The following is a 22,228-nucleotide window of genomic DNA, read 5'->3' as shown; positions in this document are numbered from 1 at the left end:
GGCTATTTTCATAATATCTGAAATTCAGTTTTGACAAGTGCCCGCTAAGGCGGGTGCGAGCATCGGGAGGAGCGTCCCGCGCTGCACGGGCCCCTGACCCCTCTCCTGCTCCAGAGACTTACGGAGTCGCTACCGGTGGTTTGTGGAACGGGTCTGCCCGCAGCGCAGCTGGCAGGGGGAGCTGCCTGGGGGGCTGTGACAAAAGAAATGGAAAGCCTTTTATTACCCTGAAGGGAAGGTAGCTCATCAGGGTGTAATGCTGTGACAGGAAAGATTACATTTTTTTGGAATTTTGGGAACCAGTTTTAATACGCTCGTTAACTCTTGAGTTGTGTGTCCTAAGCGGTGAAGCTATAAGAAGTGAAAAGGCTTTAATGAATCAAAGCACACCTTTAAAGCGCTCAAACTGCTCTATGCCATCGCCTTGCTGTTTAGAGATGTTAAAGTTATCACCAGCGTATAATAGTTTGTAAATTTTTGTTATAGATTTTACTACAGAGGTTTAAGGCTCCCCTGTTATCTGACCCGTATGTATTCTAGATGGCTTCAGCTTAGTGAGGACAGTAGAAGGGAAAGAGTATTTTGAGAACAGGGCACTCCAGTTAAAAACCACAGGTGATAAAACCCCATCACAGTTATAATTTATTGTACTGGAAATTTGAAAAGTGTGCACTGTTAAGAGTAAATTTGTAAAACATCTAAAATAAAAAGGTTCTGTATAAGTTGCAAAATTTCTTCAAGGGCTCGTGCTTAATTGAACAGAACTTTTGAACTCGCTTATCTTGCTGTGAATTCTGAGGTTTTTTATCTTTAATGAAATGGTTGAGTGTTTCAGGTAGGAAAAGGATCTCAAATTGATTAATCAAGGGTGTATTTTCTTTCGATGGTGTTGATGTGGCTTCAGAGCTATAAAAAATATAGAGAAGGATGTTTGATGCTTCGGAGTGGTCATAGTGAGCTGCTTGATGCAAATGAGATGGCATATGATAGAGGTGTATAAAACAGTGAATGGTTCTAAAGAGGTTGGAGCGAGGTTTGCTTTTCATATTGTGTCACAATAAAAGATCAAGGAGATGTTGAGTTGAAATGTAATTCTAATTTAAATTAAGATTTAGAACAAATGAATATTCTTTTCCAGAATGAATAATGAAGTGATCCTCTATGCTGTGAGGTGCGCTGGTACGATTTTTAGCTGCATTTAGGAAAAGGTATTAGTGGTTATCTGATTCATCAGAATACACTTCAGTGTGCCTCTTTTTTTTTTTTTTTTCCTAGATAGATACAGATAAACTTATCCTGTGGACAAATGCTCTGGATCAGAGCATGAATACAACTGATGAGATAAAGGGAAAGGTCTGAACACAGTCAGAAAGCCACAAATACGCATTTGCAATGAGGGTGTGTTAGGAGCATGTAGCCTCTCATAACTGCTCTCCTTTTAGAAGCGCAGCTACCCTGCAGTTTGGAATCCAACTCACAGATTGAACTGGGGCCAGTAACTTTTCCTCTGAATTGCATTCCTGCGTGCGCATCGGGATGGTTGTGGTTTAATGATACCGGTCTTGTAACTTTGTTGATGATGATCACTGTGATGTTTTGGAAATAGAAAGATTATGAAGGTGAGAGAAGCTGTAAAATTGGGGTGGTCTCGGGAGTAACTGAGGTTTTCTAACAGACAAATTTGAGTTTATTGAAATTACAGTGGAAGAGTCTAGTGGATTGATTGAAATACACTCGCCTGCTCTTAAAAGTGAAGTTATATTTGCAAACTCGGTGAATCAAGCTGTAGCTTATGCTAGTGCAATTTTTTACGGTATAGTCTGGCCCATTCTCTGGCTTGCATGACCATTTCAGTTAAGCTATTTGTTTTCATATTTCCTTTGAAAATGTTAAGCAAAACTTCCAAAAGCACACAAACCGAAGGTGAAATGGCAGTATGGACAAAGGGAGAGTTGTTAATTTAAAATCTGATCTGATAATTTGAGTTACTCTTCATTTATGCGTAGCTTGGGAAAGAGAGTATTTTTCTTTGAGTATGTAAATACTTTACCTTGCAGTTTTTACTCTTGGAAGTGTGATGTCATGAGCAGTTTCAGCCAGTATGAATTCCCATTTGCTGGGTTAAAGCCGTCTTGTCCCCTCTTTTCCTTGCTGCTTTGCTCATGCCAACACTTACGTGGCCATGCAGTGAACTGGATTGATCATGTTAAAATCAACTCAGCTTCTCCCTTATTCCTTCTCACCCTGCCCCCCAACAACAAAAAGGAAAAAGGGAAGAGAAATGTTGATTTTTAACTAGGTGAGTATCCTGGTCATGTTTGCTGTGGGTCTTCGTGAATGGCTTGTGCTGACTCAAGGAAAGGACATGTGAAAACGCGCAGTGGGAAGGGTGGGACTATTTCTTCCAGCAGCAGTGCCAGCTTGTATTGGCTTAAAAGGATAGTGAAGCTGTACTTCAGCTGCAGGCCTCTGGAATAGGATTGGTTATGGCTGTTAAAAAAAAAAAAAAAAAAAAAGTGAAGCGTTGATTCCAAGGCCTGTTTCTGAAGCTCGTCCCACAGGTCCTGAGGAGCTGAGCTGCGCTAAGGACTAAAACCTGTCTTTTTCTGTAGGATCGATATTAAAAAAAGGCATACGTTTTGCAGCCGTTGCAGAAGGATGGTATCTCCTAACAAGAGGATAATAGAGATACAAAAAAATGTATGCATTTTTGAATGTTGAAAATGTTGAGAATGTAATAGGTTTAATTCCCATCTTTACATAACATACTGTCCTTTTTGAGATAAAACAGCCCAAATGTGCATACAAATTAGTAATGTAGTAGAAAAATCACTGGAGCGTAAAACCTAAAACCTTGAGGCTAGTTGTTGCATGGTTGAATATCATATGTAACATTCAAATATAGCAAAGTCAACTATTCATTGTCAACAGGCAGAGGGGAAAAACTGTGATTAAAGCAGTTCATCAAATGTCAGGTACTAAATCTGAATTGATTAAATGTGTGATTAATTTAGCTAATCATTCATTCTGAACAATTACAAAGTAATATGTGTGTACTAATAAAGTTGCATTTTTGCACTGCGGCAAGTACAATCAGAACTTTAATTCACCCCCTGGCCCCGGTTTTGCTTTATGTAGCTGAGGAACTGTAATACTATGAGACTTTTTGGAACTGGAAGCAACAAGAAAAATGTTAGTAGTCTCCTAAATAGCTCTTTTGCCCTAAAAATGTCGTATAGTCAAAACTCAATTTTCCTCCATGCTTAAGTGTTAAATGGTGGTAATCTACTTGCATTTACTGAGACTTCTTGATACAATACATGGTTTTTGGTGATCTCCCTCTGCTGCCCCCCAAACTTTTTTTCATTCCATGATCTAAGGGATAACTCTAGTTAGACAGTGACTGAATTATCAAAGAGGGATGGAACAGATGCTTTATAAAAATAGTAAGAGCCTGCTTTTAATTTAGAACGTTAGAACTAGTACTAGCAGTTTGTAGGAATAGAAATAATACTTGGTTCTTTTTGTAATGATTCTTAGCTGCTTTTTGTTGCTCATAGAGGGTGCTGTGCTGGACAAGCAGTGCTGAGTGTTACTGAGGTATGGATCGCATACATCCGTCTGCTGCAGCTCTTCCAGCTGCCCCCGGGACAGTCTGACTTAAGTCAACTGAAATGGATTCTACCAAAGTTCCTTAAATTCTGTGTCAGCCTTGTAAATGTCTGTTTCTACTTTCAATCTTACTAGTTGATTTGCTTTAAAAATAAAACCATGGAATATGTTGCTGCAAGATGATTATGTGTGGTGCTGGGGGTAGGGGGGAGGATTTTGAATTCACAGCTTTCCACATGCTAATTTGAATATTCCAGTGACATATAGGTTTAAACAGACCCCTTTCCCTGCTGTCTGTTCTCATCCATGCCCTGCTCTCTGAATTGTGCCAGCACAGTTGTTTTTTGTGGTTGCGAGATGAATGGGATTGGGAAACCAATCTAGAATGAGTATATTGTACTTTTATTAGGATTTTCTAACATTGTTCTGCTCCCTGGTCTTGTTGCAGCTGCACAAGTAGTGGTGTCAAGACAAGAAAGGGGGTGTCAAGGGTTGGGATTAAATGGTGGGGGATGCAGCAGATGAGGTAGAACTGCTAAATGGCTCTGCCACAGAAAGAAATGCTCCTCACGTTGTGCCCTGTGTTGCATTTGCTGTGCCTGTGCTCGTGTGCCGAGTCCAGGAAAGCCGGGCTTCCTGCCTGGGTGGTTTCTTGGGGGTTGGTGAGGGAACCTGTTTCTGGAGGTCGGGAAGCCGGGCAGGATGCTGCCGCAGGTGTGGATGGCGGGGTGGGAGACTGTTCCTGCCTTAGGTTCTCCAATGCTTGCCTGTTTGCATCGGAGTATAAATGTGTGGTGTGGATCACAGAGTAGGGGAGATTAAGAGGAATTAAATAAGCTTTTTCTTTAGTTCCAAAGCGAGTTGGATTTTTTCACTGTCAGTTTTACTCGATTTGGATACTTTACGTACTTCTATGAAAGCTGTAGATATTTTTCTGTTAGAGAATCTCCATACGTTGTCGAATTCTCTTGTTTCATTTAAATTTAGATATTCAAAGAAATCGTAATTGGAGAGAATATATTTCAGTCCCATGGAAGGATTTGAAAATTGCAGCGAGGAGCTTGAATTGGACTTGATTTAGCGAGATCTCAGCATGAGCGTTACGGTTGTTGATGTAGCATGTTTGCAGCGATCTGTTCCACGAGCAAATGGGCTCTGATGCTTTCTCAGCCAGGGCTGCTGTTGAAGCCTGCAGGCCATGAATATGTGGTTCCCTGTGGTCGCATGTGTTGGCTTCAGACCTCTTCCACTTGCAAAGGCAAATGTGTATGTTTTGTTATGTTGTCTTTCAATTCAGCAATGTTGGAGGGTTCTCAGGGACCTAGAGGTTGGAAAACTGTTTTAAAGTTATTGTGTGGGCATTTCTGATTGTGATTATGATTTAGAGGAAGACGCTCCTTCCCAATACTTTATTTCTGCCCACCTTAGTATGTCTTTTGTTTTTTTGGCTCATCGTATTCTTCTTTGATGTGAGGTTATGCCATTTGGCATCTCTTATACTTTGTTTTGTTCTGGAAGGCTCTTTGTGCAGTTTTGACACATACTGTAATAGCTGAGAATCTTTAGAATATGAAAATATTAGGAGTCGAGTACTTGTGCTTCGGTTGGTTCAGGATCTGCATATTTGAAATCTGTTACAGCTGCTCATAAGGTGAATCCATAGGATACTGCTGTTCAGTATAGTCAAGAAGTAGAAACTAGATTGTACATTAAGATTTTTCAATTTTTGTAAAGTATCTGATATTTTTTTATAAGTTTTCAACAGCAGAGTTACCTTTTGGGGTCTGCTAACTAAAAATTATTGTCAACTTGGAGCTGTGATCTGATTTTTTTTCAGTGGTACACAGATTACTTACTTTAATGTGGGAATGTATTTCTTTTGAGTTAGAGAAAATGAAAGAGAAGTATTGCTTTCTTTTGTACAAAAAGGCAACGGCCTGAACTAATTTTGGAGTTTAAGTATGCTGGTAAACCCTAGCAGGAATTGATGAGTGGCCGAAGTGCAGGTGAAGTAAGGTATGTGGTCGTGTCTCTGCAGTTTATCATGTTTGTTATCATTTATGTAAAGAGTAAACTGATGAGGTTGAATGTCTTGGCTTTCTCATCAGCAAGTACAGCAATTATTTTAGGAACTGACTGAAATGAACTCTCAGCTCTAAGTTTGAACTGTGTTGTAATAGCAGATTCTAATGGGCACATAGTAAAATCTTAAGTAACTGCTGTTTCCAAAAGTATGCAGTGCTTTAGCAGTGTTTGAAGTGTAAGTGCTCAACATCAGTTACATTATGTTATTGACTTGGTATAGTTCCGTGTGATCTGTGTGGTGAATATCACTGCACCAGTCTAAGAGGAATGTTTTCACTATTTACATAAATAGGCTCAGAAAAATCGTTCCCCAATTCCCCTTGATTACTTGTCCTTCCAGTAGTTGCAAAGGTTTTACAGTTGCTTTGTAAATCATTAGAAAGAATTTTGGGTCACCTTACAAAGTTTATAAGATAATGCAATATCCTAAGGTAATTCAAAGTTGTGATACTGAAAGCAGATTTGAGTTGCGGTAAAGTTCAGGCTGTCTGGCAAACGAAAAGATGGATAACAGTTCCTATTAATGTCCAGGCAAGATGAAGCATATAGAAAAGAGAGAGGTTTGAAGATAGTAATAAAAAGTTTTCAAATGTTGGAGTTCCGCTCCCGTTCAGAAAAACTGACATTACCAGCCAGTTGTTTCAGTCTCTCATTGTCTAGAGGCCTGATTTCCCCCCCCCCCCTTTTTTTGTATGGATTCACTCAGCAGAAGAATCTGTAAGTTTTGATAGTAGCACTACAGAGTGATTGGAAAACAATAAGCTGCAGAGTTCAGTAGCTTCTATTAACTATGACAGTTTCTGTTGTGCATAGGGGAACGTGACCTACTAATGTGACTATTTACGAAGCAGCTTGCAGGACCACTGTCAGTTAAGTGGGGCAGGAAGATGCGAGTTGTGACTGTCTGCCTCTGTTAAAATTATGTTTCTCTTCCTTCCGTGTCTCTCCTTGGAGAGTGTTGATGGCAACAGTGCCATCGGAGCTGCAGGCTGTAGCAAAGCTCATGCCAAGCAGCCCTGCACATCTATACGTTTGAGTAACATGAGTACCACTATTAATATGTGTTTCATCATTCGCATGTTGTGAGTGCCCCTTCATATGTATGCATGCATATGCTTAACTGGGCTGTAACAGGACTATCTAGAATCTTATTCAATTCTTTTTTGACTCTTAATTAGTTTTCGGATTCAGCAAGAAATTCCACAGTCCAGTTGTGTGGTAAAGAAATATTTCTTGTCTTCCGTTTAAAGTTTACTCTCTTTTCAGTTTAGTGTCAGGAATGAGGAGGTCTCTTAGTCTTTAAAATATCTGAGTATGTTTTTGTTTCTTGGTGGGGGCAGAAAGGTGGCTTAGCTTGGAATATATGTTCCTATTAAAGCAGACTTACTGGGGAGCTTATAATTACAGTTCCTAATAGTCCTGGTTGTATCTTGTAAGTAAATGCGACGGACCACAGGAATGTGATTGAGGTTAAACTTCTGAAAACAACCAGATATCCCAGTTGTGCAGGGGATGGGAGAGGAGAGCAGGGTGATTACTGCTGGAGGCAGTGCCAGCTTTTAGTCACACAGCCGCTGAGGTTGGCCGGGTCCTCTTGAGATCATCTAATCCACCCCCCCCACCCCCTGCTCATGCTGCACTTGCTCAAACTGCTCAAGAGCAGTTTTCCTGGGACTGTGTCCAGTTGGGTTTTGACTGTCTTCATGGATGGAGACTCCTCAAGCTCTCTGGGCAAGCCATGCCTCTGTTTGGCTACCTTCATGGTTAAGGTAATTAAGATGGAGTTTAATGTGTTTCAGTTGGTGCCCGTTGCCTCTTGTCCTGTCACTGGGCTCTGCTGAAAAGAGCCTCTCACTCCCTCCCATCAGGTGTTTCTACACACGGATAAGATCCCTCTGAGCCTGTGCTTGTCCAGGCTGAACAGTCCCAGCTCTCTCAGCCTCTCCCTGGTGTGAAAGATGCCCTTCATCTTTGGGGCCCTAAATGCATCTCTGTGAATTCTGAACAGCTTTTACTGTTGTTGGGCCGTCTGTGAAATCAGTAGTGTTACATTGCAGTCCTTTTCTTACTGGGGCACGAAGGCAGGTTTTTCCTCTTGAATATACCCGTTTATTTTCCTTTGCACTGAGATTTTGTAGCTTATTGGTTTTGCTGAGGGGTATCTACCAGGTTCAAAGCTTCCTGGGAAATACGACTGCCACGTTGCACCGTTAAGAAAGGGGCTTACGCTTGTTTATCAAGAGCTTTGAAAGTGACTTTCTGGGCATTCCTGGAGTTCTGTGCTCCAGATACGCTCGGCACGTTCAGCAGTTTTAAACTCTTCTCTGCGTTTGTTAGTGATACCATCATCTCTAGTCTGTAAGTGTATTTGTATGAGTGGTCAGCCCGCCCTTAGCCCATCTGCAGATTTCATTTGGGAATAAATCTTTGTTTTTCTTTTAGGGCATTTGAATTCTAGGCAGGGCCATCTGCCTCGCCTTGAAACTTGAACTGCACCTGGAATGGAGTTGCTCTTTCATCAGATGGGGAAATAATTTGGTTTCTTATTTTGTGGCCTGAAAGCATTTGGTTTAAGCTTCAGTAATTCAGTTATTTGCTGCCACTTAAGTAAAAAAGGTGCTTTTGGAGGTGTGGTAGCAAGGAAAGGATTATAATATATATACTCCTTGCCATGCAGGTACTTCAATATATTAACACAACAGCAAAATAATTCATTTAGGAGGACTACTACCTTTCTGCACCTGAGCCAAGGAGCCTACAGGCTTTGTTTTTACTGAATTGAGTTTTCAGATGTAGAGGAAAGACAGCTGAAGTACTCTGGGCCTTTGAAACACTTCATAGAGTGTGATACTAGTTACCTGTTTAAGAAACTCTTGAGTACAAGTTTCACCCCCCACCCCCCCTAGAAGTCCAGTAAGGAAAGACAACTTAATTGAGCTGGAGAGATCTTTAAGTATAATGGCATATGACTCTTGAGAAGCTGGCCATAGCAGACTATAATAGCTCAGTTTATTGGGGGGTGAGGTGGGATAGTCTTAGGTGATGGATGCTGGAATTCTCAGAAACTTTTGTCAGGTATGCTGTAACCATGCAGATATGATCTTTATCTGCATGCTTGCCAGTTATCTCCAGGAGCTCCGACCCTCGGTGGACTCATCTTCCATTATATTGCCTTTCCTTGAATCAGTGTCAAGCTTCAGCATATACAAGGTGTTAACTGTATACACAGCTTAACTGTAGATACCAAACTGAAGGAGGTTTGAATGAAGGGGAGAGGGGAGTACAAAAGCTGTGAAAGGTATACTGTTGATAACTAGGCCATGCTTATTTATTATTTTTTGTGACTTCAGAGATGAGATACCCAATTCACTGACCAGGCAGCAATTTAAAATAAGACAGGGTTTTTTTTTCCCTTCTTTTTTTGTTTTTTTGTTTTTTTTTCTTTTCTCCTCTCCTACCTTTAATTGTGGAAACAATTGTCAGGTATTTTGGGTGGTAAAAAGATAAATGGTTCAAGAAGTTGTTAGATTTGTAGAGGTTATATCTATTTAGGGTGGCCTGTAAACTAGGGAGTCTGTAGCCAATTCTCAGAATTTGGAAAGTCTTCTAATAGAAATATTTTAAATGTACTGGTTCTTGTGAACCTTTCCTTATAGTTGGCTGCTATCAGAGGAAAGATGTGGGCTAATCAATATTTAGTTTGATTTGTTAACAACCATCCTTAAGTTTTACGTAACTTGGCAGTTCCAGAGCAGTTACAGCAGAGATTCTTTCGTTGCTGTCTCTCCGATTCCATTGGGGTTTTAGCTCTGTAGTACAGAAAGGGATCTTTTATCCACCTTTTGCTGTTAAATGGTTGGCTTAGGTTCCCACCTCTCTCTTGAGAGTCATGTGCGAACATATTTGAAACTATTAAGTTTCAAAACCTGTTTTTACAAAAAACTTGCATCTTTATTTCCTTGAGGAATTCCTTCCAGGTGTCCAGGTGCAGTATTTATTGTGCAGGCTTGCGTGTGGTTGAACACGCACCTCCTTAGCTGCATCTAGCTTTACCTGCAGCCGGGGAGGCTTGGTGTGTATCGGCAGCACTGCTTGTCGGGAAGAACGAAGGGCTTGTAGGTGCAGGGCTTGAGATGGAACTGTAGCACCTTGTGCTTGGTGAAAGCTTACTTTGAACAAATGCTGTCCATAACACTGTACCGTTCAGGCTCACTAAAAAATTTATTTATAACCTTTCTTCCAATTCCCGGCGCGAGCGTGTTCATCATAGCTGCTGTTAGCGCTAAAGGTGACAGAAAGCTGAGCGGGCAACCTGGGATTTGTGTGCCATGCTCCGAGATGCCTTCTGACTGTATGAGATGCGTGTGAAGCATCCAGGCTGTCTCATTATTTTCAGTGGCTTTTTTTTTTTAACATTGATGTGGTTTTACCTCCTAATCTGGGATCTTGCAATATTGGAGAGAAACTGGTGAGTTACAAGAGCCTTGAGCTCCATCACTTTCACACAACATGTCACTTTCGTGTACCTGGTTAGTCAGTTTATTAGGAGCGGTGTTACAGATGTCAGGCTTTCAGCAGAGCTTTCTTTTAACTGTGCCAAGGAGTATTGTTTGTTAAACATTACTTCGTGTTTGTTTTTAAAAATTTTAAAATTTAAAAATTAAAAATTAAGTTTATCACCAAACATAGTAATTGAATTCTAAGTAGAAACCAAAATGACGGTAGGAAGCATAAATATTTCTCAGTTTTGGGGAGGATGAAAAAAGATACTTTTTATTGTCAGTATCTTACTGGGATGAGTAAAAGGAGGGAGGTGTGAAGATGGCTTGTGGGCTCAAGGTGCTGGACATCATGCTAGGAGTTACTAGGGCATGTCAAGCCTCATGAACTTGATGCTCAGGATTATAATAAAATATGAACCCAAGAGGTGACTGCAATGTATTAACTCTGTGTGAATACCTGTACACTTTTGTTCTTCATGTCAAATATCATAGTATAGCCTCAAAAGAAAAAAATGCCCATAGGCTGGTGTTACATTTCTTGTCCTACAGCGAATGTGAGAGATGGCAAAAATAACTCTTTTGGAAAAAAAGGTGCAAACCTGCCAAGGCTGAGAACTCTTGTTCTGAGACAATAGCAAATTGAGGGTTGGGGGGACTTCTGAATTTGCCTCTGATTTGGATGGTGCTTTGCACCAAAGGAACTAGCACCGCTGGCTGGAGCAGCTGAATTACCTCTGTGTTTCTGGTGAACTTTGATTTTGAACCAATAATGGTGTTTTGAAGTGGTTGATAAATAGCTGCTATTGATATTCTTTGGTGATACTGTATTTGGGTTTCTTTGAGCATTTGAGAAATGAAGTCTTTGTAGTGACAGAATGCGAAGATGGGGAGAAAGCCAGCTATCCTTAAAAGTCAGTTCAATGCAGAATCACAAATAAAGAAATGCCATTATTATAACGGCCCTATAGAACAGTGTTATATGACAAAATGAGGTTTGAATTCCTTAATTGAATTTTCATACCTGTCATGTTTGGATTCTTTCCAAACATAAGCTTAGATCTATTTCCTGCATGCTGGAAGATTAAAACATGGCAACGTTGGATTTATTTCTTCTTTAATACTTAAGGTATTGTGAAGGGATTGGGATCTCCACCCCTGCCCCCATTTTGGGTTGTTTGAGAGAAATGTGTATCCTTAAATACTACTCCTGTTATGTGATAAAGCCTTTCAAATATGTTGCTGGAGTGTTTTAACTGTTTAGTGGAGCAGTGCCCTGTTTGTCCACTGATGTTTTAGTAGTCTCTTTTGAGTTTTTGGGGTTTTGTCTGGAGTTTACAACTGCATAGGATAAGACTTTTCAGTAAGTCATTACCGGTCCATTTCTTGAAGTGACAATTGCTAAATAATGTTGTTCTCTATTTCTGAGATGTGTAAAATTGGATGCAAACAAGACACAGGATTTATACTGCCTGTCTACATTTATAAAAGTACTCTTTGAGCTGTGAATGGGGATGACTGAAACACAGCCAGGAAAGCTTTATTTGATATTTGGATGAACGCCATAAATAGAATTCAGCTAACACATGCCTTTGTCAGTTGTTGAAATTCAACTTTAAAAGGATTAATTTCTCAACCCTACCCTGCTGTGCAGAATCCTGAATATTGAGATTAACAGCTTCTCTGAAGGTTAGTGGAATACTGCAGTAACTGATTTTTGTTCAGTTATGAATTGCTTGCAAAATTACCTTTTTAATACTATATTTTTTGGTACTAACACTTGTGCTTTAAAAAAATGCAAGAAGCAACTTCTGGCGTTCATTTTTAAGTACAAGAAATAATGATATTATGGTTGTGATAAAATTGTAATGACTTTGGTAGTTAATAATATATTACTGATCATCTTTCTTTAAAAATGAAGTGGCTGTCTTCCAGCAAACTCTTCTCTCTTCTTCACTAACATATTATAATGTACATTTCAGTATTGGAGGAGCAGCACTTGCAGGCAAGATTTGGATTTTGCAGTGCCCAGTGCTACATCATCAACGCGGAGCGCTCAAATTCTCTGCTGATTCTTCAGAGTGGGGCTGCACCAAGATACTTTTTAATCATGAAGTTGTCTAGTGCAGGCAGAACTGTGACATCTGCCTTTCCCTATGTGCTCATGAATCATGTTGATTTAGGGTTTGCTGCTTTTGTCTGAAGCCAGGGGGAACTGGAAGGAAGATTTTCTGTTTGGCTGTGTAAAACATCCTTGTATACACTGCAGTTTCTTTGAAAACCTGCCACTGTTGCTGTAGCAGCAATATAGGTCTGCCAGTATTGACAATAACAGGAGCACTGGCGGGAAGACTTGCTTCCAGTCTTTTACTTTACCGTCTACAGATACTCTGAATATAGCGTGGTAGGTAAAGAGGGAGGGAATAGTACTCTGTAGTTTGTTTCCACTGTCCTCTCTTGAGAGGTGATACTGAGATGAAAGCACCAGTACAATGTCAGGAAGCATAGCAAGTGTCTTGCTGACATACCTTCATTTGAGAGCTGGGTGAAAAACAGTGCTCCAGGTAGTGCTGGGGAACTTACTCAGAATACATTAATGTCTACGGGAACAGATGGAAGTAGTCTTCACCTGTTTTAGGTTACACCATCAATTTGCACTGAGTCCTATGTTTAATCCCATTATCCCAAGACGTAATCAAAGATGTGAAATGAAAGCATTGTTTTAGTGTTACCTAGTGGATTGAGCACTGGGTAGGACAAACTCGATTGTATCCTGCTGCTGGCTGGGCAGCACAAGAAGTGACGTTCTTCCCGCCCGCAATCAGTTTCTGCAAAAAATAGGAGTAATCAGACTGACAGCTTTGTAAAATGTTTTAAAGTGTTTGCATCAAGACTGCTAAGGAGTGTATGGTGTCCTTTTGCTCAGCTTCACCGAGTACAGGCCTTTTCTTGCTCTTCAGCTTTTGCCATGCAGTTATGCGACAGGTATCTTTATGCTTTAGTAGGACTTGGCAGTGTTAGGTTTACGGTTGGACTTGGTGATCTTAGAGGTCTCTTCTAACCTAAATGATTCTATGATTCTTTGCACGGTTGCTGTGTTTTATCTGTTCTTACGTGTGCTGAAGCAGGGTCTTCCCTTCTTGCTCTGGATGCCAAGTTAAATCTTTCTCCAGGGCTGTTTGCCTCAATTTCACTGCTGCTAAGCAAGCCTATTTTTAAGTCTACTGAAGTTGCAAAAATGGGAAATACAGAAACTCTGATAGTTTGTAATATAAATCCTCTTTTGACAGGTACAGAACAAAAGCTGATTTACTCTTTATGTTGTCTATTCTTTACTTCTACCAAATCTTTTTTGTAACTTATAAAATCTCTGCTGTACCTTAAGCAGAGCTGCCACTGTCTGCAGTTGTTACGGGTGATTCTCACTTGTATGAGTGAGAGTTTGGATCTCCTGTGGAGTGCCCAAAAAAGCCAACCAAACAAACAAAAGTGAAAGGGGAAAAAACCCAAGCCCCAAACCCCAACAACAAAACCACCACACCGGAGTAGAAAGTACTTTAGTGGTCACAGATTCATCTGGCCCTTGCCTATCTCAGCCTGTTTCTGTTCTGTTTTTATGCACCAGGCGCTCTTTCTTCTAGTTGCCTTTCTCAGAGTCTCAAAGCTTCCTCTGTTGAGCTTCTTACTGAGTCCTCGTTATCCTGCTTTGGCTTCCCATCTGTGCAGTCCCTGTTCCTGTTCGCTGCCCCTTATCTGTGTGCCATCTCATGGAACGGCAATTCTTTAAATATTCCACTGGCTAGCTACAAATTCTGTATCATTTGCACAAAAGTATAGGTGTGTATTCTCAATGTAGCTGTAGTAATGTTTCATCTTGCTAACTCTGAGTCAAAAGAGCAAAATTAACTCCATAGGATCCTGATGTTACTTCTCCCAGCTTAGCCTAGGTGTAATGAGAGCAGTCACTGTGCCATGAAACGTGGAGTTTCTGTATTGGTTCCAATGCCTGTTATACTTGGGGGTGGCCTAAGCCTTCTGAAACGTATCGTCTATTCTCTGTGCTGTAATAACCAAACTTGTTCAGTAAATGCTTTTTCTGGGATCTGCAGGTGAACCTGTTTGTCTTTGGTGTACGTACAGAAGGAGCTGAGGGGAGGACTAAGAACCAGAGGGCTCGTCAGCTGGCTCCTACAGGTTCTTCCTGACAGGCAGAATAGTTTGCTTCCAAGTATTCCCACACCCAAGCTTTTGTATACAGAAAAATCCATGAGGGTAACATGGCACTCACATTATGCAGTGAAGCAAGACTTTGGTTAGATGTTGAATATTTAGAGCTGGCACCCCCCCCTGTTTCTGCTGCACCCCCCCCCCCCCCCAAAAAAAAAAAAAACCAAACAAACAACCAACCCCACACAACCAAAAAACCAAAAAAAAACCCCAAAACCCAAACAAAACACACAACAAACAAACAAACCCCAACAAAATCAAAACCAACAACCAAAACCGAAACAAACCCTCTTTGTGAACTAAGCTGTTGTGGTGGAAGAATTCAACCGCTAAACTATATTTATCATAGACACTGGACTTCTGAGTAGAACAGAACTTCAGGGTAAAAGCCCCAAACCAACCACAAGGTCTTCTGGCAGATTCAGAGGCCTAGACTTTTCAAGTGTGAAGTATTATTTTGGTTTTAGGATCTCTTACCTGCAAAAGTGACCGAAAGATACTTAGTTGCAGGTACCGTTTTGTTAAAGTGCAGCTAGGTTTGGAGTGAGGAGTGACAGCCAGGCCCTTAGTTGACATTTGGAACTCTGCAAATACAGGTTTAGCCCAAAACTGTGTCTTAACGTGAACTGATTAGCGTAATAGAATCTTTATACGTGTCTGTATGGGTACTCTGAACCGGTGTTTGTATGCTTAGCTGGGCTTACGGTGGGGTATAGACACCATTTTTTTTTTTCCTTTATAGAGTTTCTGTAATTTGCTGAGCATGTGTGCTCTACTTTACTTTTCTCACCTACCCCCTGTGTAGGAGAGGCTGCTTGCAGGTTCATGTATTTCTAATTGTTTTTTAATTTTAGTTCCATATAAACAACTCTCTTTGCCTGTTTGCTTGCTTGTTTTTTTTGATCAGCTTAGAGTACATCATTAGAAGAGATTTCTGCTTGGATGCTGCCAGCTGATTAGAAGAGTACACCAAGGTTTTGTCTAATCTCTGGTGTGACTGTCATGTGCTGCAGCAAGGAAATGGCTTTGGAAGAAGCAGCCAAATCTGTACGGGTATTAAAACATGTTGAGGAGCCTAGTATCAGTGTGGATCAAATGGGCAGCCATTCAGTGCAGGGAGCTTATTAAAAGACAAGGATTAACTTTGCTGCTGTTCATGAGGTCATAGAAGTGGTAAGGGATTCCAGGATGTGCCTACTCTTAAAGGCAAGAAATGCCAGCTGCAAATGGAAAATGTCTCTGCTTCTGCTGCAAACAATTTGGCTGGTTCTCATCATCACCCATTTACTGATTGCACGCTCCTGCATGATTGCCTTTTGAACAGGAAAGATGCCATTACCTTTTAGCCTAGGGGTGAGGATAAAATGGGTGCTGCTCAAGAAGCCCCCCGAATTAGAGGAGGTGAAGTCACCGGGACAGACCGCTGTGGCAGAACAGACAGACAGGTGGGCTGGGGGAGAGCTCGGGCTGTTTTTCAGTGACCTCCAGGCTGGGCCTGGGTGACAACATGGAGAAGTGGCGTTGAAGTAGGAGCTGGAGCTGCAGCGAGGTTAAATGATGTCTGACATCTTTGTTATTAAGAGGAAAACTGTAGGAAAAAAAAAAAAGGGATTTTCCACATTGTGATTAGAAATGGATTTACAGGCTATTACATGCAATGGAAGGATGGCTTCAGCTAAAGGCAAAAGCAACACTTCTTTCCTGGGTTGCTTTTTTTGTGTTCTTAACTATGTGTTGTCAAAAATAACCTGCCAACATTTCCCTGCTATTTCAAGTTTAACTGGTTATTCTACTGAATTTAAATTGATTACTTAAGGGGAAAAAAAATACACAAACCAAACAGGCAGGAGAGGGAATTACATGCCTAGAAAGCAGAAACAGCTATTTTATTGCATATTGCTCTTTTAATTCTATAGCAGAATTCTGTGGAGCTGTAGCAGTCTGGAGTAGATGACCTTTTCAGATGTTGATATCTGTCTCCCGCTACGTTAGTTATGGCCTCATTTGCTAGTAGGTTAGGGCAAAGTTCTCCATCAGGTTCATAACACGGCTTCCACCTGTGGAAGTTCTGAGTGGCGTGGCTTTGCTTTTGGTACAGAATAGCAAAGGGTAGGGACATCGCTGGTATATCTAAAGAGCATTCCATAACGTTTAAGGCATTTGGTGGTACTGGCAAAATGAGGATGTACACATTCCTCATGGATGAGCCTGCTGTTGCATTTAAACATTGGAAATGGGCATCTTCTGCTGTTTTCTGTATCTTCTGTGCTCCCAGTGTCACCGAGTGCTGAGTTAAAAGATCTTTGGTCAACCAACCGGAAGGTTCTCAATTAAATTTACTGGTAGGCTAGGAAAGCCTCACAAAAGTTTGGGAACAGACAAGTTCTTCTGTAACATCATGAACCAGTCCTAGCACAGTGCGAGTTAGAGGCACTAAATTACTAGAAATCGCAGTTCTTAATCTGTATAGCTGAAATTCCTATGTAGATGCAACCAAAACATCGTTCAAGATTCATTAAAGGTAGGTAGCTGCAGAAAAGTTCTGCAAGTGCTTCATGTGGTGGAATACTGGATCTCTGTGTACTTGGTTTGCTGCATTACAGCTGAACTGATTATTTGCAACTAATTTCATCAGCTGTAATGGGGAAAGTACTTCTCTTTCTTTTTCTGCCTTCTGTCTTCTTGAAGTAACAGCACCTATCTCCATTTCAGCATTACACTTGTGTTATTTAGCAGGACACCTTTTACTTGAAAGCGGCTTGTGTTCTGACCATAAGAGGTTATCTGAAATGAGAATTCTCCTTTTTCGTTACGAGGGAGAGCACTCTCCCTGGTGAGAATATGAATGCTTTGGAAAAGTGGAGCTTTCTTTGGGACATGTCCAAAGCTCCAGTGACTTCTCACAGTTGTCTTAGCACTCCCAAGCAGGAAGCAGTTCTGTTGTGTTCCCTTTTCTTTCATAAGCTTAACTGCTATGTTCCTAAGAATAAAGTTTAAATAGAATCACAGTTTACTATTTAGTAAGGAGGAATCTAATGTTGCTGGTCACAAGGCATGTTGTTCTTCTAAAAGGTCCTTTGATACTGTGGTGATGCGAATGGTTTAAAAATTTCAGTATAGTGTTTTCTGTTGGTGGTGATGAGGGAAGGCTGGAGCACTTAGATTTTGCTGTAAGCCCAGATGCCTGTTATTTAGCCTGGTTAGTCTGTGTTTAGAAACCTAAAAACGTTCCTACAAAAGGGACAACGTGTGTGCGTGCACTAAGGTGAAGTGAGTAAAATAAGAAGAAAAAGAGCGCTTACAAATTTCGGTTTGCCATCATGAACCACCAGCTCTTTGCACTTCCACTGTAATATCATCTGATCAGCTTCACCCACTCTTTCCTACCTTCTTGGAGTTATTTTGCTAAATCATTCCAAGGCCTCTCCACTCTCTCCCTCAGACAGAGCTCCTGTCACCAGCTGCTGGGACTGATCCAGGTACATGTTGACCCAAGAATATATTTTTGTTCAGACTCATGGTAACGTATCCAGCCCTTTCACAGATAGGTTTTGTTCAGTTCTTTTAACGTAAATTGAACTGATTTCACATGTGCGTAGCAGTTTATACGAGGTGAGCATCCCTTCTAGCAGTGTCGTATTTCCTTTAGTGCATCTTCTGGATGTGTTGCTGCTTTTGCAGTTCTTTGGGAAAAGCGGCGGTGAATACCTTTCGCCTGGGGCTGGATGCTGGCTCGGTTCCCACTGATAGCCGAGTGTACCGGCATGCTTATTATTTGGCTTGGATACATTGTTGTTGATGTGCTGCAACAACAAGCAAGTCCAGTGTCATATTACTTGATTATTTTTCATTAATATTTCAATTCTGAATGTTTTGTGCAGTTTCAAGAAGTACATAAGAAAATCTTGCCTTTCTCAGATTTAAAATTTTGTGTTGTTGGATATTGACCTGATGTTGGGTGCTGTTCTGGTCAATATAGCCATGTGAAATATAATTTTCTGAACTGTCAGTATAACTGGCAGGAAGATCAAAGTTCCAAGCAGCTGATCTCAGATGAGAGATTATAGGAGCAGGATAATCGGATAAAGGGTGGTTGAAGAAATTTGACACTTAAAATACTTTTTGTAAATCTGCCTGTCCCCGTGTGTCCTGGATTTCAGTAGTAGAATTTGCAAAGCTTGGGCTCATCTAGTTAGGGTATTTTGAGGAAAGATACAAGATTCGGAACTCTGTTGTAAACAGGATGTGTAATAACTGATGACATGAATGCAGGTGAAGGTTTGTATGTGGAAATGAGTGTGTGTGACTCTTGGCTGATCATGAGTGATTTGTTATTTTGTTTGTGTGTTGATCTTGTTTATATTTCATAATAGTAATCCTGAAATGCGTGTTCCTCTCTTCCTATATTGAGAAAGAAAATGTGTTTAGGGGAGATGCTGGGTACAACTGGAGCTGCTTCTAGCAAAAAAACCCCAGACACTTGAGACCAACTAATCTATTTATCGAGAGGATTTGAAATTGGCAGTAAGTTACAAGACACTTTGTGCTGTTGTGTTGGCTGGCTGAAATGTGACTCATTGATTCAACACAGTGGCTGCTGAAAACAGGAATTCTGTCTATATCTTTTTTTCTTGCTAATCAGATAGAAATATGTAATATGCCGAATTTTTATTTTTGCCTTCAAATGTAATACTACATTTACGTAACAGCCTTTTCTTTTTTTGTGGGTGTTTTCCACATGAATAAACATAAAATTTTAGCAGAAAATTTCATGTACTTTGTGTTTGTGGGTGTGTGCACACGTATGTAAAACATAGTGATAGAGGTGAACTGATGAATAGGGGAGGGAGCTTTAGCTATTTAAATAGAGTATCAGGCGTGGATGGAAACTATATCCTCTGGGGAAGAATTAGTTTCCTTGCAACAATTCTAATCTTTCTGGAATCTGTCAGTTTTTGCTTTAATGCTATTTATAGTGCAGCATATATAAACATTGGCCTGTGTTTAAGTGAAAACACAAAGTTTCATTTGAAGTCTGATTTGGGTAGAGCAGGTTTGTTGCAGTAAACTTTCTTAAGGGTACCAAAACAATTTCAGATTCCTCAGAGAAGCTTGGAACGATAGCTTCCCTAGTAATCTAGCTCTCTAGAGATGTGGTTTAGACTATGAAACTACATCTGTTCTGAAGACAAGCCAGGAGTGGGTTGGGGGTTTGTTTTGATTTGTTTTGTGTTGCTTGATTTTTTTTTTTAAAGCTTGGATTTGACTTTAAACTTCTGTCATGTGTTTATAGAATGGTTTGGGTTGGAAGGGAGCTTTAAAAGTCATCTAGTCCATCCCCCGTGTCATGGGCCTTCCACTAGATCAGCTTGCTCGGAGCCCTGTCCTGCCTGGCTTTGAACACTTGCAGTGATGGGGTATCCGCAGCCTCTCTGGTCAAACCTGTTCCAGTGTTTCACCACCCTTGTTGTAAAAAATGTCTTCCTTATCTAGTCTGAATCCCCCCTCTTTTGATTTAAAACCATGACCCCTTGTCCTGTCACTGCGGGCCCTACTGAAAAGTCTGTCCCCATCTTCCTTAAAAGCCCTCTTTAAGTATTGAAAGGTCATTATAAGGTCTCCCCAGAGCCTTTTCCTCTCCCGGCTGGACAACCCCAACTCTCAGCCTCTCCTCAGCTGTCTCAGCCTGTGCTCCAGCCCTCGGACCATTTTGTGGCCTCCTCTGGACCCGCTCCAACAGGTCAATGCCTTCCCTGTGCTGCCGTAATCCCATGGTTTGGATCTTTTTTTCTTCCTCGTGTTCCCCAGTAGACCTCCCATGTTTTCCCCTCGCTCCTGTTTGGGACTTTTCTTACGCAGCGTTTCCACACTGCTGGGAAGGGAGGTAGGTTATGGGGAGCCACAAGAGGACAGGGGAAGATCACTTCCCCAGCTTTTCCAGGCCTGAGGAGGTATTGATGGTGGCTGGGGCTGGGCTGTCTGTTTTGGACCTTCATGGTGCTGTTTGTTCTCCTCTTCCACCACATCTGTGTTCTCTTAGGCTGTGCCTCGTAGCTGTGTTCCCTTCCATCCTAACAGCTAGCTCTGTCCTCTTGTATTTACAGCTGTCAAGGCTAATGCCAGCTGCTCTTCCAAGTGTAGGGCTCATCTTCAGTTTTAGGTGTGGTATCCCAAGTGCATCAGCATAAAAGCCAGGTGTCATGTTTTAGACCATGTTTCAAGTAGTTCGGTCTTTTATCAATGAAGCATGAAATTAAATATTTGCTCTTAATAGTCTTGTGATCTTTGGGAATGCGCTTCAGTTCTAATGCTAACTTTTCTTTCCTTCCTCCTCTTTGTCACGTTGTTAGAATTATTCACAAAGATTATAACTGTGCTTGTTGTGGATTTCTGTTAAAATGTATGTGCTCCCTGAGGAAAAAAATATGCTGTGGGAGTTTTGGATCTGAGCATCTCTTCAAAGCAGCAAATTTGACAGAACCTTCATGATGTTTGAGAGTTAAAAATAAATTTCTTAAACAAAAAACACCTCCAACAACTAACCTGAAGAGAAACACTCACTCTTACTTAATAACTCAGCCTTTGGAAATGAGGCTTTGTATTCAACACCAGATATCTTATGAGTCATGATGGAATTATGGTGATGAGTAACTCTCTCCTCAAAGAGGATTTCTTGAGAGACAGCAGAAAGGAATGAAAAATGTATGTATATATGTTCAACGTTGTTCTGGTTTCAGCTGGGATGGACTTTATTATCTTTCTAGGAGCTGGTGTGATGCTGTGTTTTGGCTTTGATGTGAGACTTTTCAGTTCCTCAGGCCTTGCTAGCAAAAAGGCTGGAGGGGCACAAGGAATTGGGAGGGGACACACAGGGAGGGGAATCAGAGCTATAAATAATTCACTTTTATGTTGCAAATCCAGATCTACTTGAGCCACTTCAATCTTGGCTGCTTTATCTACCTGCTGATTGTTTAAATGTTCTTGAGTAGCTCCACTCTTGGGTACATGAGCATCTATATGATGCACTTTTACAACCAGGTTCTCCACCCGAGCAGCGATACCCTGCCATAATGCAGCAGCCCAGATGGGTTTACCTCTGTGTTGCCAATTGCTCTTCTTCCATTGCTGTAACCCTCCCCACAGGGCGTTTGCCACCAGCCGTGAGTCAGTATGGAGGTAAAGTATCGGCCACCTTTCTCAGCAGCATCTTCAGCAGCATCTGAGGCTTCCCGGATAGCTTTCACTTCTGCAATCTGGCTGGATGCACCTTCTCCTTCAGCAGTTTCTGCAGCTTGTTTACTGATGGGTCCTGCTGTATTGCTGACCCAAACTAGCCAAAGAGATGCTCCATACCATGGGATGTCGTGCATGGTGTATATATACCTGGGGGGCTGGCTGGGTGGGCAGGCCGTCGCTCTGGGACTGGCCGGGCATCGGTCGGCGGGCGGTGAGCAGTTGCACTGTGCACCACGTGTTCCTTCTTCCTTTCCCTCTGAATTTTATTCTTCCCCTTCCCCTTTTCATTATAACTGTTACTGCCATCATTGTTATTATTTTTCTTTCATTTTTATTCTATTGCAGTTATTCAGTTGTTCTTATGTCAACCCGTGAGTTTTTATGTTCCTTTCCAACTCTCCTCCCCATCCCTCGGGGGGTTGTGGGGGAGTGACTGAGCAGCTGTCTGGTACTTAATTACCAGCCGGGGTTAAACCGCAACAAACATATATATAAAAATAAGGTTTCTATACATACGTGCACACACACATACGCTGTGTTACAATCCCTCATTTTGGGGCCCCTCACTA

At 41.2% G+C, this 22,228-nt stretch overlaps 1 protein-coding gene across 3 annotated transcripts in view; it reads left to right on the top strand.

Annotated features, from left to right (window-relative positions):
• Nucleotides 1-22,228, top strand: part of NFAT5 (nuclear factor of activated T cells 5) — a 75,846-nt gene that overhangs the window by 1,249 nt on the left and 52,369 nt on the right. The gene's annotated exons all lie outside the window — the stretch shown is intronic.

Source organism: Falco naumanni, chromosome 15 (genome assembly GCF_017639655.2).
Source record: "Falco naumanni isolate bFalNau1 chromosome 15, bFalNau1.pat, whole genome shotgun sequence".
Lineage (NCBI taxonomy): Eukaryota > Metazoa > Chordata > Aves > Falconiformes > Falconidae > Falco > Falco naumanni.
The sequence above is the reverse complement of the archived record's forward strand: the minus strand, read 5'-3'. Positions and strand labels throughout refer to the sequence as shown.